Here is a 27,797-nt window from a genome sequence, read left to right as displayed (position 1 = left end):
GTTGTACTGGTAGTTGTAATGGTGGTGATTGTGGTCCTGATTGTTGTTGAAAGTGGTGTAGATAGTTGTAATTGCTGGTAGAGATAGTAATGATGATGTTGGTGGTTCATTATAACGTAAGAGAGAGAGAGAGAGATGAATGAACAGAAAAACAAATAAAAGAAAGAGATAACAAAAAATTTATAACGTGAAAATTTTATAAAGTGTAAGACCACCACCTCAGCCGGCAGCTCAGTCGATTCTCAACTCAATGGTCCCGGGTTCGACACCCGGAGAGGGGTTAGACGAGATGAAGTACAAGTTTTCATCCACACGCCTCAACGTGAAATTTAAGGCCCACCAAGTAGTAAATTTCCTACCTGAAGTGATGCAAAAAAAATTTCGCGATGCATCATGGGGGAATACACACCTGATGCACCTGTTCACCTAGCAGTAAATAGTGTGGGAACCGACCTGTGAGATTTATATTTATGTTAATTTATATACTTCGATAGCAATTTGTATAATGATAAGTGGACTGTATTTCTGCAATAATCTCATAATCTCACAAATCGATCCTCTGTACATTAGGGGGGTTTATATTATTTATATATATGCAGCCAATCAAACTACAGTATTAGACTACATACATTGAAGAGGTTCCTTATCTTATAGTACAGCAGGTTAGTCCACCAGGTATAACTAGGGTGTAGATACCACATTTTCCCTCTTTGAGGTAGCTTCCATCACCCTGGTAACTGATGTACAAAGCATGCTTCCTCGTCTTGACCTGTCAAAAGGGCGCTAGCTGTAAAGCCAGAATCCTATATATGACAGGTATATCAGAGAAAATACTGTACATGGAACAATGAAGACCTGGCTTAATTACCTTTAGTTTGAGGCTACCACGTGCTCTAACCGGGTCACCCTATATAATGACATTAATGGCCATAAATGAAGATACATGGGTTTCAGAAAGAACACTTAACTTGAATTTGTTGACAGCGTGTTGAAGATGGTACACCTTTGGTTTCCATAACACTACGTCCAAGTAAAATTAACAGGAGCCGAATTCGCTCCCGTGAGCCTCTGGTCTAGTATAAACAATGGCAATGTCTAACACTCCATACCACTGACGCCACTGGCCGACATTGTCCAGATATAATAGGAGCCGAATTTGCTCCCCGCGTCTCGGAGGTGACAACAACAATGGCTGACCCTCCTTCCTCACTGACGCCTGGCTTACATTGTCCAGATGACAGAAAGTGATAGAAGGGTCACATTTACTCTACTTTAATATTGATAATTAAGTTAATTTATATGAAATGTTTTTATAATGGTAAAGTCCAAAGACTAATGTATTTAAGAATAATTCCCACCATAATAGGTGGTGAATATAATAGTATGTGGTGATGATATCCCGTTTTCTTTAGACGGTAATTCCACTACAAGTTACGTTTTCTATGGGTTAACTTGTTTATACAACACAGCTATTATTATCTGTCTGTATGTTATATTAAATGGTGTCGGATTTTCCGACAAATAGGTACCTGTGAGTTACCTGTGTTGACCCCATTCCCCCTCACACGCGGCTGTTCCATAACTACTGTTCACTATCCCGAATTGCAGTCCGGAGGGATACAGGTCATTCCTCCTCATCTCTGCTACAAAGGAACATATATGACTTCCCTCCATATATGCAACAAACATACCGTTGTTTCATGACTGTTAAAATTGCTATATTCACTTATATTTCTCATTTCCGGGGCTGATTGGCTGACAGCTGTAGTTCCTGGACGTCTGGCAAACGACATCTCGTTTAAAACTAGCTAATTAGTTCCATTAGGGGTCATAATCTGGCCCAGTCGCTAGGTAAGTGGTCATAAAAGGTCTCTGAATGACTCGTCCCCATGTCCCCCTGGAGCAAGGAACGGCAACATTGCAAACATCAGAAGCAAAGGAGCAGCAACGCAGCACCAGTTACCCATATGAAGGGAAGAGAGGGAGAAATTAGGGTAAGGCAAAGGAGGGGCGGGGAGCGTGGAGGAGAAATGGCAAGAAAGGAGAAGAGGCGGAGAATAAGAAGAAGAGGGAAAGGGGTATTTGAGATAGGGAAGGTAAGAGATGTTTAGGGGTAAGGAGACATCTCCTTACCCCTTTCTTCCTCCCTGTTTGGTGGAGGGAGAAAGATTAAGGGAAGAGATGTTGGGAAGGAGGAGGGGAGAGGTGGTTGGGCAAAGCGGGGACAGGAAGCCATCACTTAACACCAAAACCACGACAATAACACAAGCTTCAAGGCGCCATTTAAATCTAATTCCAAGTTTTACTTGACAACACAATTGGCTGACCAACGCAACTCTCCCAAAAGATGCAGAGGTATCTCTAATTTGGGTACCAGAGGGGGTGAGGGAGGGAGGGAGGGAGAGGTGTGAAGGAGAGAGGAAAGATGGAGAGAACGGTAGCATATATGACTGCCAGCATATATGACTGCCAGCATATATGACTGCCAGCATATATGACTGCCAGCATATATGACTGCCAGCATATATGACTGCCAGGATATACTGGTGCTGGGGACCAAGGGGTCAGTTTCAAAATTAACAGTGAGGTTAATATTTGAGAGTCCAGTTATGGCGAGAGAGCTTTTGTGTGTTAATACTTGAGGTCATTAACGCTTAGAGGTGTGAGTTTCAGGCCGACAAACTGGCGCCTTCTCAAATCCTTGTCTCTGACTCATATACTATATATATTTTAAATAAACTAAACCAAACACTTTTACAGTGTTACATCGGGTGGTGTAGGGAACGGGCCGGGGGGGGGGGGGATGGGATTGGGTATTTAGAGAACGATGGATGAGGGGAAACAGGGGGGGAAGGGGGGGAGGTGGAATCACTGATGCTCAAAAATTGCATTTGAAGGCTCTGAATGTCATTTTTATCATAAATGTCAAGATCTGCCATATGTTTTTTTTATGCTTGGAAAATATTTCAGTTGTCGTCACCTTTAAATATTTAAAGTTTGATTTCAAAGGCTTTTATGGTGATCAAGTCATTTAAATGTGAAGATAAATCTTTGAGAAATATCACTCTACAGATCCACCCAACGTCAGGTAGTGTTGACTATTACATTTTTCATTCGTCTAAAGCACAGGAATTGCATCGAAACACTCAACACATAGTTCAAGGACAGGACCTCTCCGAAGCCAACGAAAATTATTGTACAATAGTAGTCCAGTGCACAATTTACCCCGCTCAGTACATTCTTAAAGTATCTTATTTTTTCCAAAGCACGTGAAGAAATCTTGGTTAAAATTTTCATCGTGGATATCCTACCAGTGGATATCCAACATAGTTTCAAACACATTTACAAACCCAAACCACTTTACCGACCATGTTGGGTGCTGCACCGTCAGTTGTCACATTAGCTAGTTTTGAAAGGTCAGCTTTGTTGATTAGACACTTATATATTAATAACACTCCTGCCCCATGGGGAGAAGATATCCCATTCATTTTAAAACAGCTATATTGCAGCAATTAAAGAAGTGCCCTTGTTATACCCTAGGTCACGTGATAGTAAATCTTTTTTCTAGTATATATATATATATATATATATATATATATATATATATATATATATATATATATATATATATATATATATATATATATATATATATATATATATATATATATATATCCTCGGAATCACCATGCCAACTGCAGACATGTTGAAAACAAAAATGCAACGCATCTCATTTTCGCCAAAATCGCGAAATATTTAATAACAAAAGCTAATTCTACACAAAGGGGTTGCCCAAGCAGCGTCCCGGACCCTCCCACGAGGCGCACAGGTTGCAAAAAAAATGGAACTTGCAATAGTTACGTTTATGACCGTGAGCAGAAGACACCCTGAGGCCCTCCTCAACGTTGTCTCCTGATTCCTGGGTGGACTTGGTGCACGAATGTGAGTCTTTTGAGAGACGGTATTAATGAGGAAGGGGGGGGTGGAACAAGGGGGTCTTTTGAAGACATTATTAATGAGGGAAGGAAGGAATGTGAGGATTTTTAAGATACAATTAATTAGAGAATGATGGAATGGTGGAGGAACGAGGTGGGGGAGGGTGGGAAGGGATAGACAGGAATACAGGAGAGATAGAGGAAGGTATAGAGAGAGAGAGAGAGAGAGAGAGAGAGAGAGAGAGAGAGAGAGAGAGAGAGAGAGAGAGAGAGAGAGAGAGAGAGAGAGAGAGTAGAGCCAAAGTTAGCAATCAAGAAACCTGTCATTGTCTTCACCTGATGCTGTCCGGATGAAGACTGTACTCACCTAGTTATACTCACCTAGTTGTGGTTGCGGGGGTTGAGCTTTGGCTCTTTGGTCCCGCCTCTCAACCGTCAATCAACTGATGTACAGGTTCCTGAGCCTATTGGGCTCTGTCATATCTACACTTGAAACTGTGTATGGAGTCAGCCTCCACCACATCACTTCGATTTGAGTCCAGCCCTCTCTAATAGTCGTCTGTGGTCACCTACACCTGGGTGTAAGTGGGTGTAGCACCTTACACCCAGACACTCCCACTTCCCACCTAAACCTAACCCAACCTTCCTAACCTACGCTGACCTAATCTAACCTACCCTAGCCTTCCCTAGCCTAGCCCAAACCACACCAAACCTAACCTAACCTACTCCTTACCTAATCTAACCTACCTTAGACTAGCCTAACCTTAACCAAACCTAACCTAACGTAAACCTAGCAGACAAAGTTCATTCACAGCCTTAAATGTAGATATGACAGAGCCCAATATGCTACACACCAATCAACTGAGTGTCGAGAGGGGGACTCTGGGAGCTGAAGCTCGACCCTCGCTAAAACAAATAGATAAGTACTTCCAGTACTGAATGACTGACAACAATTAATATTTAATATGACCCCAATTACAGTAAAAAAAAATATGGAACGTGATAAAAGAAATTTACATTTTACGAAGGAACATAAACCATTATGAACAGAGACATTGTCGGAGCAGAGGTTCACAGGTATAATAATCCTGCTGCTGAAATTGGTCATTAGATTAAACTTTACTTAATAATTACTAACACAAGTATGAAACTTCATTTTAAAACTTTAATATTCATTAAAAATGCAAATGATAAAAAGGTTTCACAAAGTGTAGAATCGACGAGCGAAACATATGTAAGAGAGAGAGAGAGAGAGAGAGAGAGAGAGAGAGAGAGAGAGAGAGAGTGAGAGTGAGAGAGAGAGAGAGAGAGAGAGAGAGAGAGAGTGAGAGTGAGAGAGAGAGAGTGAGATTGAGAGAAAGAGAGAGAGAAAGATTGAGAGAGATTGAGAATTATCATCCTATTTCTGTTAAAATAATTTTACAACGGAGGGGGAGAGTGAGAGAGAGAGAGAGATTGAGAATTATCATCCTATTTCTGTTAAAATAATTTTACAACTTGGGGGAATTATCAACTTAGCGTATACTTATTAATGAATACTCCACTAACTCCCAAACAAATGATTCGGCGAGTATTGACGAGAAGCAAATATACTGCTATCGGAATCCATTGAGGGAGTTACGTTAGCTTGAGGTTCCGGCGCTACGCTCCGGGGCCGAGTTCCGTGAGCGGAATTTCACCAACTTGGGTGTGTATGTGTGTGTGTGTGTGTGTGTGTGTGTGTGTGTGTGTGTGTGTGTGTGTGTGTGTGTGTGTGTGTGTGTGTGTGTGTGTGTGTATATGTGTGTGTGTGCTGTAGCAAAGCCTAGGGGGGCGCGCCATTATCCAGGATGGAGCAGGATATTGCGTAGCTCCGTTGATAATTCCATGAACGGATTTACGTTGGAAGTTAGGATGGCGTGGAAGGGTTGAGTTCTGTGAGTTTGGATGGGAGTGGGACAGTGGGATGGGTGGGAATGTTGGTGTGGGAGAGAGGGAGACAGAGCCGCAAGGGTGGAAGAGGGTTGTGGGAGGCAAGAGGCTTGAGAGGAAAAGGAGGCTACGAGTAGGAGGAGACTATATTTGTGTGTGAGGGGGTGGGAGTGTATTAATAAATCTCGCACACGCACTCAAACGAAGGCACTCTTATAGACACGCTGTTTCCCTTACGAGTACTCATATTTACTCAAACCAGGCACCCACGTGCACAGGAACTCATCCAGCCACTCACAATGGGGCACTCGTCTACGCACACACACACACACACACACACACACACACACACACACACACACACACACACACACACACACACACACACACACGCATATGCCAGGTTGGCTAACATAAGAACGGCCTTTAGAAACTTGTGTAAGGAATCTTTCAGAACATTATATACCACATATGTCAGACCAATCCTAGAGTATGCGGCTCCAGCATGGAGTCCATATCTAGTCAAGCTTAAGACTAAACTGGAAAAGGTTCAAAGGTTTGCCACCAGAGTAGTACCCGAGTTGAGAGGTATGAGCTATGAGGAGAGACTACGGGAATTAAACGTCACTTCGTTGGAAGACAGAAGAGTTAGAGGGGACATGATCACCACATTCAAGATTCTCACGGGAATCGACAGGGTTGATAAAGACAGGCTATTTAACACAAGGGTCACACGCACAAGGGGACACAGGTGGAAACTGAGTGCCAAAATGAGCCACAGAGATATTAAAAAGAACTTTTTTAGTGTCAGAGTGGTTGACAAATGGAATGCATTAGGCAGTGATGTGGTGGAGGCTGACTCCATACACAGTTCCAAGTGTAGATATGATAGAGCCAAGTAGGCTCAGGAACCTGTACACCTGTTGATTGACAGTTGAGAGGCAGGACCAAAGAGCTCAACTCCCGCAAGCAGAAATAGGTGAGTACAGACATACACATTTACAAAAGCACTCGCACAGACAGACCCTCATTCTCCAGCGCACTTGAAACAAGTGGAGAATTACACCTCGCATTTATCAAAAGTCATCGCACTTGATATCATGATACAAGATCACAAAAACGTGTTTTTTTTAATATCTTCATTCACGGACTCGTGACGGGGAAAACTCAGCAGAGAAAAGATGAAATCTTTCCTGAGAACACAAAATTTGGTATGAGAGGTGTATAATATTTTTTGGTGTGATTTATCGAAGGTGAGTGTTTATGATTTACTCTCTCTCTCTCTCTCTCTCTCTCTCTCTCTCTCTCTCTCTCTCTCTCTCTCTCTCTCTCTCTCTCTCTCTCCTCTCACACCCTCACTGTCACATGCTTATCTTAGGAAGATAAATAACAGTTTATGAGTGTGTCCAAAATTTCTTCCAAAGTTAGATTTTTTCCATAAGTATTCCTCATACGTTGGAGACATCTAAGAGGTTTCTTACTTCTATTGAGGTTCATGGGTGTGTGTGTGTGTGTGTGCGTATGTGTGTGTGTGTGTGTGTGTGTGTGTGTGTGTGTGTGTGTGTGTGTGTGTGTGTGTGTGTGTGTGTGTGTGTGTGTGTGTGTGTGCGTATGTGTGTGTGTGTGTGTGTGTGTGTGTGTGTGTGTGTGTGTGTGTGTGTGTGTGTGTGTGTGTGTGTGTGTGTGTGTGTGTGTGCGTGTGTGTGTGTGTGTGTGTGTGTGTGTGTGTGTGTGTGTGTGTGTGTGTGTGTGTGTGTGATGGGGAAAGAGAGAGAGAGACAGATAAGAGACAGTGAGAGAGGCAGAGAGGAGAGAGATAGGCAGTAACTAACAAATCAATAAGAGTGTTTATTAACGTCTAACACTTCCTTAAGTACGTACCCAACACGTGGTAAAGAAAGGGTTGAAGAGTAGAGCGAGAAGACAACAAAAACAACAACATTGCGACAAACATTTGTAGTGAAGAGCGCAAGACTCTACACCAACTCTTTTTGAGTGAAGAGCCTTCACTCTCGGACCCCTAAGCCACTCTAAGAGTGAAAAAGGCACTCTAGCAATCTCACCTACCCAATAATGACAAATTTCCTCCCATAACTGAATATACTAAACAAGAAAGAATTGTGTCCAATCATTGACCAAAAACATCAACAAACTATTTGGATAAAGTCTACGGGGCTCACTATCCACATTTCACTTACTCTTAAGACCCCACCCGCCTTAATTTTTAACTATATACATTTTTTCTGACTGTTCAGAAATAATAAAATTTTTGAACATTGCGAACCTCAAGGCCAATTTACACTGATGAATTTTGGCCGAAATATGAACGTACGATGGCATTATATCAGTGAAATTTCAATGTTAAATTTCATATACGAGAGAATTTTCGCAGAGAAGACCTAATAACGTGACTGAAACCAGTAATGCAAGCCACATGTATGAAATAACGACAGTTGTGTGGGTGCTACGACCGTTATCAAGTAGGTGAGGGGAAATCAATACATGGTGAATAACCTCAAGTATTGATCACCACATGATGTGAAGATTTGCAATATGCTATGTTGCGCCATGTTGGTGGGTTATCCTTCTCATATTCAGTAACATCAATAACTGAAATGTTTTACAGCGAAAACTAAAAACAGGTGATTGTCAAATTTAGACTCGCGGCAAGATAATCGAATCATCTTAATCTCGTGACGCGTTCGAAACACGAATTGCTGACCGCATGCGAACATTGTCACTTGATCTATTTGAATAGAAAAAAAATGTAAAACCATTTATAATTTACTACGGTAAGGTTCAGTATTTTTAGTGTTTGGTCTTTGTGTCAGACGTCCTCCAAGTGCCTTTACTCATCCTGACCTTGAGAATCAGACCACTGTCATGTTACAGTGATCACCCTGACGATCAGACTCTGGTAATCAGACACATCAACTGCTCTGATGGTGACCCCCTGACGATATCAATTCCAGCGTCCATATTACTGTGTAAACGGAGAATTGAAGCTCATCAGTTTATTTGCTTCCTTGGAATAGAAAGCTTCCTTCCTTTTTACTTCCTTCCCTTTTCCTTCCTTCCTTCATTGGCATCTGAAGGTCAATCGGGTAGTCTAAGGTCGAATCATTTTAATTTGGATTACAACACTAAGTTTAGATTTTGTCAAATGGTTGAGTAACAATGTATCGACGTGTTTGAGAAAAGTACAAATATATATTGTCTTGATTATGATTTCACATGTTCGTAGTGGTGATTACTTCTTCCTAGTCTACGGTAAAGTGACCGTCTCGCTTCATGCAGGTCGGAGTTCAATCCCCGACCGTCCAATCGCTTAGCCACCATTCCTACCCTCCCCCCGTCCCATCCCAAATCCTTATCCTGACCCCTTCCCAGTGCTATATAGTCGTAATTCCCACTCTTCATCCTATAAGTATACAAACAAATCAGCCTAATCTCCACATTTGCCATTCCGCAAATGTTGCAAATGCTCTACCTAGCCAGAAACGTAACAAATGCAACTGTTCTACCTAACAAATGCAACCCATCTAACCTATTGAGTCCGATGCATTGAAAATGTATCTTTTTGCAATACTTTAATTTATACTAATACGTCTCATTTTGTAACAAATTGGACAGATGGACGAGTGGATGGACAAGACTTACAGATTGACAGGTTGACAGCGGTGTGTGTTGACGGCCGGATGGAGCCCTAAGGGGCTGCCGGATGGCTCACCACGGCAACAACACACTAATATTGGTCACAGAGTTTCCCTCTGAGAACTTTCTCAGAAAGAAAGTTATTTACAAATAAAATGAAAATGCAATTTAGTGCTTAATTTCTGCATTAAGGTTAGTGTGACTGTAAAAACTGTTTTTGGCCTGAAACTTTTGACTTCATCACCATGCTTTTGACTTCATTACTAGACTCTTGACTTCATCACCAGACTCCTGACTTCATCACCAGGCTCCTGACTTCATCACCAGGCTCCTGACTTCATCACCAGGCTCCTGACTTCATCACCAGGCTCCTGACTTCATCAACAGGCTCCTGACTTCATCACCAGACTCCTGACTTCATCACCAGGCTCCTGACTTCATCACCAGGCTCCTGACTTCATTACCAGACTCCTGACTTCATCACCAGACTCCTGACTTCATCACCAGGCTCCTGACTTCATCACCAGGCTCCTGACTTCATCACCAGGCTCCTGACTTCATCACCAGGCTCCTGACTTCATCACCAGACCCCTGACTTCATCACCAGACCCCTGACTTCATCACTAGGCTCCTGACTTCATCACTAGGCTCCTGACTTCATCACTAGGCTCCTGACTTCATCACCAGACCCCTGACTTCATCACCAGGCTCCTGACTTCATCACCAGACCCCTGACTTCATCACCAGGCTCCTGACTTCATCACCAGACCTCTGACTTCATCACTAGGCTCCTGACTTCATCACCAGACCCTGACTTCATCACCAGGCTCCTGACTTCATCGCCAGACCCCTGACTTCATCACCAGGCCTCTGACTTCATCACTAGGCTCCTGACTTCATCACCAGACCCCTGACTTCATCACCAGACCCCTGACTTCATCACCAGACTCCTGACTTCATCACCAGACCCCTGACTTCATCACCAGACTCCTGACTTCATCACCAGACCCCTGACTTCATCACCAGACCCCTGACTTCATCACCAGACTCCTGACTTCATCACCAGACCCCTGACTTCATCACCAGACTCCTGACTTCATCACCAGACCCCTGACTTCATCACCAGACTCCTGACTTCATCACCAGGCTCCTGACTTCATCACTAGGCTCCTGACTTCATCACCAGACCCCTGACTTCATCACCAGACCCCTGACTTCATCACCAGACTCCTGACTTCATCACCAGACCCCTGACTTCATCACCAGACCCCTGACTTCATCACCAGGCTCCTGACTTCATCACTAGGCTCCTGACTTCATCACCAGACTCCTGACTTCATCACCAGACCCCTGACTTCATCACCAGACCCCTGACTTCATCACCAGGCTCCTGACTTCATCACCAGACCCCTGACTTCATCACCAGACCCCTGACTTCATCACCAGGCTCCTGACTTCATCACTAGGCTCCTGACTTCATCACCAGACTCCTGACTTCATCACCAGACCCCTGACTTCATCACCAGACTCCTGACTTCATCACCAGGCTCCTGACTTCATCACCAGACCCCTGACTTCATCACTAGGCTCCTGACTTCATCACCAGACCCCTGACTTCATCACTAGGCTCCTGACTTCATCACCAGGCTCCTGACTTCATCACCAGGCTCCTGACTTCATCACCAGGCTCCTGACTTCATCACTAGGCTCCTGACTTCATCACCAGACTCCTGACTTCATCACCAGGCTCCTGACTTCATCACTAGGCTCCTGACTTCATCACCAGACCCCTGACTTCATCACCAGACTCCTGACTTCATCACCAGACTCCTGACTTCATCACCAGACCCCTGACTTCATCACCAGACCCCTGACTTCATCACCAGACTCCTGACTTCATCACCAGGCTCCTGACTTCATCACTAGGCTCCTGACTTCATAGTGGAGATAATAAAAAACAAAACTTTTCTCAGATGACTCTCGTAAATCTCCAGTCCAAGTTTTAATTTAAATAACTTGAAATTTTCTTCGAAAGAGTTAAGGGGGAGTCGAACGGCGTGACCTGTGGCCTCTCTTAATAACACTACTTCACATTAACTTGTGTGTATATATATATATATATATATATATATATATATATATATATATATATATATATATATAACTAGTTGCAATTCAGTTGCATATTGTCCTGGGGACCATTCAGGCTTGTTCGCATATATATATATATATATATATATATATATGTCGTACCTAGTAGCCAGAACTCACTTCTCAGCCTACTATTCAAGGCCCGATTTGCCTAATAAGCCAAGTTTTCCTGAATTAATATATTTACTATAATTTTTTTCTTATGAAATGATAAAGCAACCCTTTTCTCTATGTATGAGGTCAATTTTTTTTTATTTGAGTTAAAATTAACGTAGATATATGACCGAACCTAACCAACCCTACCTAACCTAACCTAACCTATATTTATAGGTAAGGTTAGGTTAGGTAGCCAAAAAAAGCTAGGTTAGGTTAGGTTAGGTAGGTTAGGTAGACGAAAAAACATTAATTCATGAAAACTTGGCTTATTAGGCAAATTGGGCCTTGAATAGTAGGCTGAGAAGTGCGTTCTGGCTATTAGGTACGACATATATATATATATATATATATATATATATATATATATATATATATATATATATATATATATATATATATAAATTACTTTTTCTTTCAATCATGCAACATGCAATGGTTCGTAAAAAAATAACATTTTGAAAATACATAAAAAATAAAGATAAGTTTTATCTTTTATGTCATTATAATCATCATAAAAAAATACACGTTGAACACCCTGACCTAAATACCTGGTCTACTCGGTACAGCGACGTATTCTCTTCTTGCAAGTCCGCGTTCGATCCCCTGAAGGTCCAGTTGGTTGGACACCGTTCCCTCTCTCCATATCCAGCTCCTTGTCCTCATAGCCTAGCTCCTTGTCCACATATCCCAGCTCCTTGTTCTCATATCCCAGCTCCTTGTTCTCATAGCCTAGCTCCTTGTCCTCATATCCCAGCTCCTTGTCCTCATATCCCAGCTCCTTGTCCTCATATCCCAGCTCCTTGTCCTCATATCCCAGATCCTGGGATCAGGGATATGAGGAAAGGAGATATAAACAGGGATATAAAATCCCTGTTATATTGAATTAATATGTGAAAAATTCACATTTGTAAATAAAAAAGGAAATTAATTTTCCCCTTGACGTTATGAACAAAATATTATTAAATGTATACTTCAGAACTGGCATTGTTGTATAATGTATTTGTGCTCGTGTAGCTGTATGTGTGTTATAGAGTGTTTTATTGACTTCCTGTATAGCATCACATATACATTTGAAGCTGTGTGTGTGTGTGTGTGTGTGTGTGTGTGTGTGTGTGTGTGTGTGTGTGTGTGTGTGTGTGTGTGTGTGTGTGTGTGTGTGTGTGTGTGTTACAACACGCATGCAAGAAATGAATGATTTGCATCCTAATTCCAATACCTTTGAAATAATTATTCCCATTACACTCCAGTCAGACCAGTCTAATTATCAGCTCCAGTCCTTTAAACCGGGCATCACTAAACAACATATCCATGACAGGGCATCACACACAATAACAGGGGAAGTAGAGAGAAATTGGTTTATCTCATTACATGCAGACTCAGGCATGCAATGACTATTTAAGGTAACTCATGCATGATGGATGCGTTTAAAGTTGACAGGGTGTGGGTGTGGATGAGTGTGGGTGTGGATCAGTGTGGGTGTGGATGAGTGTGGGTGTGGATGAGGGTGGGTGTGTGGGTGAGGGTGGGTGTGTGGGTGAGGGTGGGTAAGGGATCAGGATATCGAAATCTTTTTCTGAACTGCTGAATCCAACTTCCTTGGCCTCCTCACCTAAGACAACATTCTACTCCCGGCAGGTAATGGTGATTCTCCCTCTAACTATCCTACTAGCCTGGAGTACGCTGGTACACCCCCTGCAAAAGGCCCAGATTAACGACTCGATCACCCCATTACGCCCGTCAACTCGTTAGAACTGAAGGCTTTTTTTCTTTGTTCGCTTCTGAGTATGACTTTTTAAAACTTAAATGATGTTGTTTATGCTGGGAATTATAAGTTGAAATTAATAGGATCAAGAGGAATTCAAAACAAAGTCTTGTGGTATTCTGTAGTGTGTATTCATCTAGTTGTATTCACCTAGTTGTACTTGCGGGGGGTTGATCCTCCTTCGGCTTGCTTCTCAACTGTTAATCAACTGTTACTAATTACTAACTAATTTCCCCCCCCCAGGAAGCAGCCCGTGACAGCTGTCTAACTCCCAGGTGTCTATTTACTGCTAGGTAACAGGGGCATTCAGGGTGAAAGAAATTTTGCCCATTTGTTTCTGCCTGGGACGAGAATCGAACCCGGGCCACTGAATTAAGAGTCCTGCGCATTACCCCTTAAGTCCCTCCTTCGCTCTCCACCTTGGACCCTCCCCCCTCCCCTCCCCTCCTCTCCTTGTCTCATAAAAAAGTTATTACTACGATGCACTAGAAATGCTAAGCAATTGTATAAGAAACGTAAACAATATTTAGAAGAACCCCTGAAAAATCACATATAGGGGGGGCTCTATATTTGCCAATATTTCTTAAAACATTTCACTTGGGCTGACCACTCTACTGGCCTATGGTAACACTCCCTTACCCCACACACGTCATATGTGAAAGTCGTGTGAGACTATCACAAGCGTCGGGCCTCAAACCTCAGACAGAAAAACACCTAGAGACATTATGTTTATATATATATATAAACTCCCCCTCCCTTGTACATCACACATACCAAAAAATATACTCTAATTCAATATAATGTATTTAGAAAATATATATAACATTCCTCCACAGAAACGTTCGATAAATTTAAGAAAGGTTTAGGTGGTTCGACAATATTTGTCGTGGAGTAAGAAGTTGGTGAAGTTAGTTTGATGAGGTCATTATTTACCGTCGAGGAGGAGGTGGGTATATTGACTCGTCGAGGAGGACCTCTTGGAGGAGGACCTCCTGGAGGAGTAGCTGTTGGAGGGTGAACTGATCAGCGCGTGGAGGGACGTTTATGTAGTCTGTAATCTCTCTCTCTCTCTCTCTCTCTCTCTCTCTCTCTCTCTCTCTCTCTCTCTCTCTCTCTCTCTCTCTCTCTCTCTCTCTCTCTCTCTCTCTCTCTCGCCCTCTATCTCTCTCTCTCTCGCCCTCTCTCTCTCTCTCTCTCTCTCTCTCTCTCTCTCTCTCTCTCTCTCTCTCTCTCTCTCTCTCTCTCTCTCTCTCTCTCTCTCTCTCTCTCTCTCTCTCTCGCCCTCTCTCTCTCTCTCTCTCTCTCTCTCTCTCTCTCTCTCTCTCTCTCTCTCTCTCTCTCGCCCTCTATCTCTCTCTCTCTCTCTCTCTCTCTCTCTCTCTCTCTCTCTCTCTCTCTCTCTCTCCCTCTCTCTCTCGCCCTCTATCTCTCTCCCTCAGTTAAGCTCTCCATCAAAGCCTGGAGTATTATCTTGACACATCACATATAAATATCGGTCACTATGACATTTTCCTGTCTTTTCCACCTTCCTTCCCTCCCACTTTCCCTCCTACTTTCCCTCCCATCTCCCCTCCCACACTTTGTGCAAAGACAATTAACTGTGTCAGACATGTTACATAAAACAATGAGAACTGAGTTTCCAATAATATCCTTTCCCACCTACTTCTGTCCCATTGCCCTCCTCTCCTTCCCTCCTTCCCTCCTCTCCCCCTCTCTCCCTTACCTGCTCTTCCCCCTCCAGCGCCCCTCGGTAAGAGTGCGCCTGATTTATATAGATAAACACCTACCATTAGTCTAGGCCACCGTAATATTGGTAGCCATACTTCGTGGAGAACCTGCCCACCATAACGCGATGGAGAACCCATCAGGAGACCGCCATCAGGTCCGGGTCTCCGGCCGCCGGAGACCCGGACCTAAACCGCTATAGGTGGGTTGGTGGGGTTTAGGTCGGTAGGTATAAAACACTAATCCATTAAGATTATATGCCATTTGGAAGGGATTTGACTATAAGGATTTAGAATAGGACAGAGCAAAGGAATGGTTTCCAAGCACTTGGACGGGCAGAGATTGGGCGCCACCCCTGCAAGCTCTATCGTTCAGCTCAGGTGGTTAGGCAGGAGGTTGTTAGAGTTGAAGCTAATTGTACAGAGGTGAAGAACTCAATATACTGAGTGGCTGACAGACTGCTCACACCCCCCGAGCTAACAGCTCCACTGCTGCCTTCGTGTGTGTGTGTGTGTGTGTGTGTGTGTGTGTGTGTGTGTGTGTGTGCTACTGCAGGAGACTAAAGGCTCCCTAAGTCTCTGGGACTTCATCTTCTGCGTGAATAGCCCTTTAACAGCTGTGTCTTGTCCAGCACCCTCCAGTTAATTGTTTAGGCAGGTTGGTACGGGTGCGGGCGACGGGTCTGGCACTGTCTCGTGTTTCTTGCTTTCTGCGACAGGTCTTAGTCTCAGCGTTCTGCTGTGGGTCTGAAACTGTCTGTTGGTTCTTGCGTTCTGTGGTGGATCTTGCTCTTAGCGTTCTGCTGTGGGTCTGAAACTGTCTGTTCTTGCGTTCTGTGGTGGGTAGAACTGTCGCTAGCTTCTGGTATTCTGTGATGAGTCCTAGAATGAGCACCTTGTGAATCATGAAAATTAAAATTGAAAAAGTAGAGAGGTTTGCAATAAGATTTTTATCAGGGCTAAGAGGGGGGCTAAGCTATGAAGATTGGTTAAGGGAACCAGACATTACAATCTTGGAGGAGAGAAGAAACAGAGAGGATTTGATCACTACATACAAGATACTCAGATGAATAAACAAGGTGGACATGAAAGATCTCTTAAACTTGAGACAAACTAAAACGAGAGGACATTAGTGAAAGCTGGAATCGCAAATGAATTGAAACATAAGGAAGTTCTCCTACCAATAATGGGTAGTCAACACGTGGAATTTACTGAAAGAAGAGGTTGTAGAAGCCACCTCCACATCACAACCTGAAGGACCAGATTCTACAAAGAATTTAAACGTTAGAGTAGTTCAATTATAACGTTACAGGTTTAACAAGGCTGGTAGGCGGAGCATAAAGTGTTAGACCTCATCAACCACCCCCCTGTAATCACCACCACCCACCACCACTACCACCCTAACGCCCCACCACCACACTACCACCCCAACACCACCCACCACCACTACCACTACCACTACTACCCTAACGCCCCACCACCACACTACCACCCCACACTACCACCCCACCACCACCCACTCAGCTATAACCATAAAATAACTCACGCACTAGCAGTAGCGGGTCTCCTCTATAATGGAATTAACGTAGCGCAGAAAATTGCGTTGCGCCAAGTGGGGGGCGCAGGGTTAGAACATGCAAATTAATCGAGTTTCCGTACGCGCCAGGCTGGAGAAGGTCGTCATGCCTCGCCTCCAGTCCTGGGAACGGTTGGGCAGGCCAGGATGGGGCTAGGCCGCGACACATCAAGTATTAACACAAGCACTTGCGAAACCTCTAACTCTCTCTCATCGAATTCTGGCTATTTTGTTGATGTCAAACAGTTTTATAGTCCCGGGGTCCTTGAGTTGGGAAGTTGCCAAACTTGTAAAGTGTTTAGTAAGTGTAAACAAAGCCACCATCATTTTTTATTTTTGTATTTATATACTTAATCTTTCTTAATTGCAAGTTCTTAAGCCTATGTTCCCTGGAATACGACCCGCCAAATCGTTTAACAACCAGGTATCTATTTTACTGTTGGGTGAACAGGGGCTACAGTTAAGGATTGGCGCCCAGTCAATCCTCCCCGGCCAGGATACGAACCTAGGACAAAGCGCTCGCGAAACGCCAGGCGAACGTCTTACAGATGTACAGGTACAAGGAAAGATAATACAGGCTTCATAAGTTGGTTGCGTAAATGCTACCTCCAGATAGCGATCCATGGCCCAGGTTCGTATCCCTCACCTCGTCACTGTCACACACAAACTCTCGTATTTCACGGGCACTTGACGCGGGGAGCTGGTCCTGAGGGCCAGGACACTCATCCAGCCCTTCTCTAGTGGGGGCACTGTCAGCTACTTCCCGGAGGACACTGCCGGGCACTGTCCCCTCCACCCTTCTCTTAACCGCCCTCCACGTTCTTTACCACCCCTCCACTCCTTCCCTCCACTCCTTCCCTCCACTCCTTCCCTCCACTCCTTCCCTCCACTCCTTCCCTCCACTCCTTCCCTCCAACACCAACAGTAAAATAGATACAGAAAACAAGCCAAAACAGCCAACTCCAAAAAGCCCAAACTATCATATTTCTCCAGTCGGCTCCAGTGCTGACAGTCCTCTTTAAGGGCCCGCGTTAGTGTTCCCTAGTCGGGTTCAGGTTCTGGGCCCCGGCTTCGGTTCCCGTTTGGGGGCCCCTGGCTTGGGTTCCCGTGGGACCAGCCACGACACCTCCTCTCAACAAAGGGATTCAATTACACCCGACTGTATAACATCGTCACCAATTTATAAATAAATCATACTGGTGGTTGGGAGTGGATGTGTGATTGCCTTAGCCGGCGTGATGAGGTGCGTCACGCACGGGATAAAGAGCCTTATGGGGTAGAGTTTTATGGGTGATGTTTGAGTGTATTGTTTTGAGAGGAAATGTAATTGAATATATATATAGATTTGATGTGTGAAAATGTATATATATATATATAAATATATATATATATATATATATATATATATATATATATATATATATATATATATATATATATATAGAGAGAGAGAGAGAGAGAGAGAGAGAGAGGAGAGTTCTCGCTGTCTATCTTTCTTTGCCTCTCTTTCTCTGTCTTTGTCTGTCTGCCTCTCTCTCTCTCTCTCTCTCTCTCTGTCTCTCTCTCTCTCTCTCTCTCTCTCTCTCTCTCTCTCTCTCTCTCTCTCTCTCTCTCTCTCTCTCTCTCTCTCTCTCTCTCTCTCTCTCTCCCCTCACATTCGCCCCAAAATAGCACTCAAATCCTTCACAAAATGCTTCTCCTTAAATGGACTCGAACGTCAACCTGAGAATGAACTTAAGTCCATTTTCTCTCCTTAAGCCGGTCAATGAGCCCCCACTTATCCACTTGAAAACTTTTCTCAAGTTCCTCAATGATGTCAAATGTTTCAAGACTGAGATGAATTGGTAAGAAAAGTGCATTGAGTTTACTTAAGGGCGGGGAGGATCACCACTTTGGTCCTACTGGTTCAAACTACACAGATGAACAACTCTTTTGAACAAGTTTAAATTAACATTCTGATGTATTCATTATGAACTGATGAACAAAGTTGGAATCTGTGTATCTGGTGTTAATTTGTGTCAAGTATGGATCAGTATGCTAGGCTCAAATTCTTATGATTGAACGTACAAAAGTGAACGGTTGAACCACACCAATGTTGACGTGTCATACAACTGAATTACTCAACAAGATATACAAGAAGGTAAATTAGTTATCAAGAAGAAAGCAGTGTAAGCATTTAGGACCATATAGCACTGGGAAGGGGTCAGGATAAGGATTTGGGATGGGACGGAGGGAAGGAATGGTGCCCAACCACTTGTGGACGGTCGGGGATTGTAACGCCGACCTGCATGAAGCGAGACCGTCGCTCTACCGTCCAGTCCAAGTTCTTAGGCACACTAGTAAGGGGGAAGAAAACATTTGAAGACTCTAACCAAGCAATACTAGGCCTACAATACACCATTTTAGGCCTAATGTAGTACATATATGTACTATACTAGGCCTGTGAAATTTTTTATTTGAGGTTTGGCCTATTTTCATGCCCTCTACAAAATTTATTGTTTATAACGTGTACATTGTTCGCTTCAACAGTCCGTTTTTGAACGTTCGGTCAAACAGTTGGTTTAAGTAGAAGCATTGTAGGAAAATGGGTGGAGCCGCCCACAGTGAGAGTGGGAGCCGCCCACAGTGACTGGCAGCCGCCCACAGTGAGTGGGAGCCGCCCACAGTGAGTGGGAGCCGCCCACAGTGAGAGTGGGAGCCGCCCACAGTGATTGGGAGCCGCCCACAGTGGGAGTGGAGCCCTCCCACGTTATGCAATAAATAACAGCACGTATTTCTAGCGTGATTGGTGGAATTTCCTGTCATACACAAGCCTATTTTGTACCAATTTGTAAACTGTCAGTTTTCACCCCTTCACCGCTGTGGTGATGGGGAGGGGAGAGAGTCGAACTCAAAGTCAGCCAGCCAGTCAGCCAGCCAGTCAGCCAGCCAGCCAACCAGCCAGCCAGCCAGCCAGCCAGCCAGCCAGCCAGCCAGCCAGACAGCCAGCCAGCCAGCCAGCCAGCCAGCCAGCCAGCCAGCCAGTCAGCCAGCTACTATCCAGCCAGCTACTACCCAGCCAGCTACTACCCAGCCAGACAGCCAGCCAGCCAGCCAGCCAGCCAGCCAGCCAGCCAGCCAGCCAGCTAGAGCCAAGAAGGCATATCCGGTCAGCCAGAATCTAACAAGGGCCAAAATACACCAACGTTAGGTATAAATTACTAGGTATGCAGGTGATTGAATGTTTATCTACACATTCAATCACCTGTACATTCACTACAGGCATTGAATGTATAGGTAGGCGGTTGTAATTTGTTTTGTACATGCATACATGTACGTAGACATGTGTATGTATATGTAAGGAGATGAATGTATGTTGATTATTGGGATACTATGCATGAGTATAAGTGTATTTGTAGGTATTTATGTATGTTTGTGTCTGCATAGGCGTCAGGACAGGGCAGCATCAGTAACGGAGCTTCCCGCGCTCCGCCCTCGACCCACAAGGTATCAGGCCAAGGCAGCATCAGTAACGGAGCCAAACTCCGTCATCACACAAGGTGTCGGACCAAAGCAGCGTCAGAAACGGAGCCAAACTCCGTCATCACACAAGGTATCAGAACAAGGCAGCATCAGTAACGGAGTCAAACTCCGTCATCACACAAGGTGTCGGGCCAAGGCGGCATCAGTAACGGAGTCAAACTCCGTCATCACACAAGGTGTCGGGCCAAGGCGGCATCAGTAACGGAGGATGGAACTCATCTGCGACATACATCAACCGGTGGGCTGTTCCGGTGCAGTTTTACCTCACATTTCTGACGAATATCTCCATAAATTTCCGGAGAACGCTCCGGGGAGCTCCACACGTCTTGAGGTAAACGTCTCAGGCTTAGTTCCGTGTTCAATGTCTCCTCCATGTCTTGGTGTCCCAGGCTTAGGTATAAGAGCCACACACACACACACACACACACACACACACACACACACACACACGCACGCACGCACGCACGCACGCACGCACGCACGCACACACACACACACACACACACGCACGCACACACACACACACACACACACACACACACACACATGGGGGAGTGATGTGGTGGAGGCTGACTCCATACACAGTTTCAAGTGTAGATATGATAGAGCCCAATAGGCTCAGGAACCTGTACACCAGTTGATTGACAGTTGAGAGGCGGGACTCAAGATCCAAAGCTCAACCCTCGCAAGCACAATTAGATGAGTACACACACAAGACAGTGCAGAGACTCGCCCCCACACATGGAACCACACCTGAGGGAGGTGTGTTGTGACAAACCTGTACCGGAACAGAGAAGAACCAGAGGCTCTGAGAGCACAGCGTTTGTACACACTGTGCATGGACACAGACCTCTCAGTACACCTTGAAGTACAGTAGGGAAGTACATCTAGGTAAATACAACTAGGGAAGTACAACTTGGGAAGCACAACTAGAAAGAACAACTAGGCAGGTACAAATAGGTAAGTTACACTACAGAAGCACAAGTAAGTCCATTAGGTAAGTACAACTAGGAAAATATACCTTGTTTAAAGATACATTTCTCAACCCTGTATACATCTAGGAAAGTACAGTTTAGTAAATACAAATAGGTAAATACAACTAGATAAGTACAACTAGGTAAGTGCAAGGAGGTCAGTACATTAGGTAAGTACAATCAGGGAAGTACACCTTGTTAAAGATATATTTCTCAACGTCCCGAAGTTCAGCAATCATTTAGGAAGTGTCAGTCTTGAGCTGTAGAGTAAGAAATGAGAAGAAAACTCCAGTCAAGAGGAGCACTATTAGCAAAGACCAGTGGTCCGCTTAGCCAAGACCAGTGATCCTCTTAGCCAAGACCAGTGATCCTCTTAGCCAAGACCAGTGATCCTCTTAGCCAAGACCAGTGGTCCTCTTAGCCAAGACCAGTGATCCTCTTAGCCAAGACCAAGAGACGCCGCCATCTTCATCAGAGGTTCACGGGGACTGTTTAACTCGACTGCTTTGGCATTATTCTTGTTTGTTCCCAGTTTTTTTCTCTACGAACTCGGTAACTTCCTCTCACTTTCCAGCTGTCATTTGTCCGGCGTCCGACTCCTCTCACTTTGGCGCCATTGTCACCACCTGTAGGGTTGGCAGCCGTGGCTCAGGTGAGACTGTAGGGTTGGCAGCCGTGGCTCAGGTGAGACTGTAGGGTTGGCAGCCGTGGCCCCAGGTGAGACTGTAGGGTTGGCAGCCGTGGCCCAGAAGTGACTGTAGGGTTGGCAGCCGTGGCCCAGACCCGCCATCTTGGCCCAACAGACCCAAGAATAATCGGCCTACGACCTTGCCTTTCTCTGCTACACTGTGTACACCATTTTCCTAACGAGCTAACTGCCAATAACTTGGGCTCGTTAGCATTCCCCCCAACAGAGCTCGTTTCCATCACCAGTCGCTCGTTACCAGCGCCAATTGGTCGTTTGCGGTAGCGTCCATCTGCTGGTTCTACTGCTCATATGGGCTCCACTGGGTCGGGCCCGAGATGCTTCAGTTTTCTGTTCAGTAACATCAGTTGTTGACACCATTGTAAGGGTGTGTGTGTGTGTGTGTGTGTGTGTGTGTGTGTGTGTGTGTGTGTGTGTGTGTGTGTGTGTGTGTGTCTGTGTGTGTGTGTGTGTGTGTGTCGATTAACTAACAACTTTTTATATAATATGATGGCACTTGCTTCAATTTGCCCAAGACAACAGAACCAGTCGATAGATTGGTTGGTTGAAAGATTGGAAAACTAAATTGAGACAAATCTCTACTACTCAACACGAAGTCTTACGGAAAAAGACTCGAAAAATAGGAATTATAGATAAACACGGTTTCCAAGCCTAAAGAACCCCAGTTTTCTAGTAAAATGTATCAAACATTAGAAAATTAGAAGAAACATCAGAAAGCAAGAAAGAGACTTGTCCCCTGGCGGTGTTCTTCCAGTGTTCTTCCAGTGTTCTTCCAGTGTTCTTGCAGTGTTCTGGGGGTGGTGGGTCCTGGGCCACGGCGTCAGACGGCAGGTCCCGCCCGTGACAAAGTGCCTGGCTACATTTTACAAGGTTGTGAGTCTATTGTATCGACTTAATGCATTTTACTGCGTCTGAAAGGGGCGTTGCCTAGAGTACGTTCACGGTGCCGCATTGGTGATAGATGGGTGTTGGTGTGGCTCTGTGGGTGTTGGTGGAGCTCTGTGGGTGTTGGTGGAGCTCTGTGGGTGTTGGTGGAGCTCTGTGGGTGTTGGTGGAGCTCTGTGGGTGTTGGAGAAGCTCTGTGGGAGTTGGTGAGGCTTTGTGGGTGTTGGTGTGGCTCTGTGGGTGTTGGTGAGGCTCTGTGGGTGTTGGTGAGGCTCTGTGGGTGTTGGTGAGGCTCTGTGGGTGTTGTTGTGGCTCTGTGGGTGTTGGTGAGGCTCTGTGGATGTTGTTGTGGCTCTGTGGGTGTTGGTGAGGCTCTGTGGGTGTTGGTGAGGCTCTGGGGGTGTTGGTGAGGCTCTGTGGGTGTGGCTCTGTGGGTGTTGGTGAGGCTCTGTGGATGTTGGTGTCGCTCTGTGTGTGTTGGTGTGGCTCTGTGTGTTGGTGTGGCTCTGTGGGCGTTGGTGTGGCTCTGTGGATGTTGGTGAGGCTCTGTGGGTGTTGGTGAGGCTCTGGGTGTTGGTGAGGCTCTGTGGGTGTTGGTGAGGCTCTGTGGGTGTTGTTGTGGCTCTGTGGGTGTTGGTGAGGCTCTGTGGGTGTTGGTGAGGCTCTGTGGGGTGTTGGTGTAGCTCTGTGGGGTGTTGGTGTGGCTCTGTGGGGTGTTGTTGTGGCTCTGTGGGTGTTGGTGTGGCTCTGTGGGTGTTGTTGTGGCTCTGTGGGTGTTGGAGGAGCTCTGTGGGTGTTGGCGTGGCTCTATCCGTGTATTTATGTCAACATACAACAGTCTCAGGATCATCATACAGTAAGGGAAACATACAGCCGTCCTAGTGTATCATACAACAAGGATAATGAAGTATTTATGTATTAGTAACACTGGAGTATTCATATATATCTTCACTAGAATCTGTCAGTAAAATTGAATGTCTTTCTGTCCAAAGAAGGAGGCCAGATACTTGGGATATGATGCCCCATATGACTTTCCAAGATGACACACTGGGGGTTTGTGAGTGTCATAGGCCAATTGAGGTCGACCCCAATGCCATCGTTTAAGAAATATCGGCATTTATAGCGACCCCCTCCGATAATCATGAAGATTGAAATTGGGAGTTTGTTATCCGTAGAGTGTCCAGCAAAATGTTCAGTGTTTCGTAATGTTATTTATTTCCTGAGAGAGAGAAAGTAAGAGAGAGAGACAGAGACAGACAGACAGACAGACAGACAGACAGACAGACAGACAGACAGACAGACAGACAGACAGACAGACAGACAGAGGATGTTGTACTTGTAAACACCGGAATATTCATATGTATACATGTATACCAACACCGTAATATTCATATGTATACCAACACCGTAATATTCATATGTATACCAACACCAGAATATTCACATGTATACCAACACCAGAATATTCACATGTATACCAACACCAGAATATTCACATGTATACCAACACCAGAAAATTCACATGTATACCAACACCGGAATATTCACATGTATACCAACACCGGAATATTCACATGTATACCAACACCATAATATTCACATGTATACCAACACCGTATTATTCACATGTATACCAACACCAGAATATTCACATGTATACCAACACCAGAATATTCACATGTATACCAACACCGTAATATTCACATGTATACCACCACCAGAATATTCACATGTATACCAACACCGTAATATTCACATGTATACCAACACCGGGATATTCACATGTATACCAACACCGGAATATTCACATGTATACCAACACCAGAATATTCACATGTATACCAACACCAGAATATTCACATGTATACCAACACCGTAATATTCACATGTATACCAACACCGGAATATTCACATGTATACAACACCAGAATATTCACATGTATACCAACACCAGAATATTCACATGTATACCAACACCAGAATATTCACATGTATACCAACACCTGAATATTCACATGTATACCAACACCGTGTTATTCATATGTATACCAACACCTGAATATTCACATGTATACCAACACCTGAATATTCACATGTATACCAACACCGTGTTATTCATATGTATACCAACACCGGAATATTCACATGTATACCAACACCCGAATATTCATATGTATACTGTTCAAGCGCAACTTTCACACACAAACCAACGCTACTAAACCCCATTAAACAAAATCCCAAATCGTTTCCGCTTGTCGTTTTCTCTCTCTTAACACAATCCCACAATCCTATTTCTACCCACCACTTGATCAAGCCCTCAAGCGGTACCATAATTCATCAATACCCCCCCCCCCCCTCATCATCCTCTCGCTTGAGGGCTATACCAGAATCCCACAAACCCCCACAATAACAATTTCAAGTCCTCAGCGCCTCGAACGAGCATTCCTACTATCCCACAATCTCCCAATCTCCCCATACCAACAATCGCGTCTTATCTGGCTCAATATTGGTTTAGCGGTTTCAATTAATTTCGAATCGTTTACAGGATTTGAATTCTGAAATTGTTCTCAGTTCCGGTCTCGTGTGAGTACAGAGGGATTGGTAACGAAGGTTTCTACAGTGGATTGGTAACGAGGGTTTCTACAGTGGATTGGTAACGAGGGTTTCTACAGTGGATTGGTAACGAGGGTTTCTAAAGTGGATTGGTAACGAAGGTTTCTAAAGTGGATTGTTAACGAGGGTTTCTAAAGTGGATTGGTAACGAGGGTTTCTAAAGTGGATTGGTAACGAGGGTTTCTACAGTGGATTGGTAACGAGGGTTTCTACAGTGGATTGTTAACGAGGGTTTCTAAAGTGGATTGGTAACGAGGGTTTCTAAAGTGGATTGGTAACGAGGGTTTCTACAGTGGATTGGTAACGAGGGTTTCTAAAGTGGATTGGTAACGAGGGTTTCTACAGTGGATTGGTAACGAGGGTTTCTACAGTGGATTGTTAACGAGGGTTTCTAAAGTGGATTGGTAACGAAGGTTTCTAAAGTGGATTGTTAACGAGGGTTTCTAAAGTGGATTGGTAACAAGGGTTTCTACAGTGGATTGTTAAGGGTTTCTAAAGTGGATTGGTAACGAAAGTTTCTACGGTGGATTGGTAACGAAGGTTTCTAAAGTGGATTCTCTATGTTCCCTCTGTGATCTTTATCCATCTTTATCCGTTTAGGTGTTTTCAGTTCAATATCTATCGTATGAATTGATGGGTTTCTATATCGTTAGTAACCGGATTTTATATCATCCTTAGGCCTTGAAATTGTTAGGTTTCTGTTTTGTCTATAGATAGGCATGGGCATAGTTGGGTTTATATATATTTTCCATTGTTGGTTTTTCATATTTCTTGTAGTTCTTAAATTGGGTACAATCATTGGTTTGGCATCATTGTTTGGGTACAATCACTGGTTTGGCATCATTGTTTGGGTACAATCATTGGTGTGACATCATTGTTTGGGTACAATCACTGGTTTGGCATCATTGTTTGGGTACAATCATTGGTTTGGCATCATTGTTTGGGTACAATCATTGGTGTGACATCACTTGTTTGGGTACAATCATTGGTTATCCAGCCAGTCATTTTCCTTGTAGTTGAGATATATATTTTTGAGTTGATCTGTCTCAACTATCCAATCATCTCCAGTGGTTTGGTGGGTACAGCTTGGCCTCACACAGGTCAGGGTTCGAATCCTGTTGGTCCCGGGAGTTGGATACCATTGGTGTACTCCGTCCCCATGTTATCCTCATATCCTATTCCCCATCAAGCTATTAGTAGTATTGAAGGATAGCTAACTATCCATTCTTGAGAATGTGTGTGTTTATCCAGAGTGCCCTGTTCCAACAATTTGGTTATCAAGCTTGATATCAATCGATAACTCTATAGTTTTTATACCACCACATACCCCAACATAAACATCTCACATGACCACATACGCGACACAGAAGTTAAAGGTCTTTAAGACATTCCAATTCGCAGAGATAAGAGATCCCTAATCCTTCAAAAATTGGACCATTGTCTTCAGCAGTCCACGCTAAAATCACCCCTATTCTCAGAGGAACATAAGGCTCTTTTTTTCCCCACTCCAACCCTCAGTGGTGAATTCTTTACTGTTGACAGCGATAAAATTTCGCTCCTCTCTTACGGCGAGGATTAGCGAAACTTAATTCCCGGGAATTTTGTGTTAATGTTGACGTTTGAATGGATTATTAACTGGATTTTTTTTTATGGCCTACCTGTTATCACTGATGGATTGATATCTTGGTAATGTTTCTTTGTGTGGTTATCTTGAGTGTAATTTATTTTTAGGTTAGGTTAGGTAGATAAATATATTTTATTGTTAATTGATTGAATTAATTGGTTATTTTCTTTAAAAGCATTCAATGCTCATTAGAAATTTCAATAAAACACATTAGTTTCAGAAACTTTCCACTTTCGCGTTATGTTCCGTATAATTTACAAATGATCTCACTAAAGCGGAACTACTGAACATGACGCCACGAGCAAGCCAGCTCCGCACGGGTGAACACCATTGAACAGGCAGCATCAACGCGCCACATGGAGCGAGCAGCGGGGGTAGAAGGAGGAGGAGATACGACACGCGCGGCGTCCACTCACCGACTGAGACGTTGAAAGTTGGGCTGACGGACACCATCTTTCCCCGCGCTGCCGGCGGCACGATTACCTCCGCTGCCGGCGGCGATCGTACCGCACGCGATTAAATATGAAGTAAAATTACTTTTTTTTTTCAATTTCTATGTTATACAATGCAAAATATTTTGCATAAAAAAGTGTCCCTTCAGGTT

The 27,797-nt window shown here is 44.2% G+C and overlaps 1 protein-coding gene across 1 annotated transcript in view; it reads right to left on the bottom strand.

Annotated features, from left to right (window-relative positions):
* Positions 1 to 27,797, bottom strand: part of LOC123769194 (zwei Ig domain protein zig-8) — a 166,183-nt gene extending 138,386 nt beyond the window's left edge. Inside the window, exon 1 of the mRNA XM_069310011.1 lies at positions 27,228 to 27,797. The gene's annotated coding sequence lies outside the window, so the exon portion shown is untranslated. The remainder of the gene's footprint in view (positions 1 to 27,227) is intronic.

Source organism: Procambarus clarkii, chromosome 66, assembly GCF_040958095.1.
Source record: "Procambarus clarkii isolate CNS0578487 chromosome 66, FALCON_Pclarkii_2.0, whole genome shotgun sequence".
NCBI lineage: Eukaryota > Metazoa > Arthropoda > Malacostraca > Decapoda > Cambaridae > Procambarus > Procambarus clarkii.
Note: the sequence above shows the minus strand (reverse complement) of the source record. Positions and strands in the feature narration are given on the sequence as shown.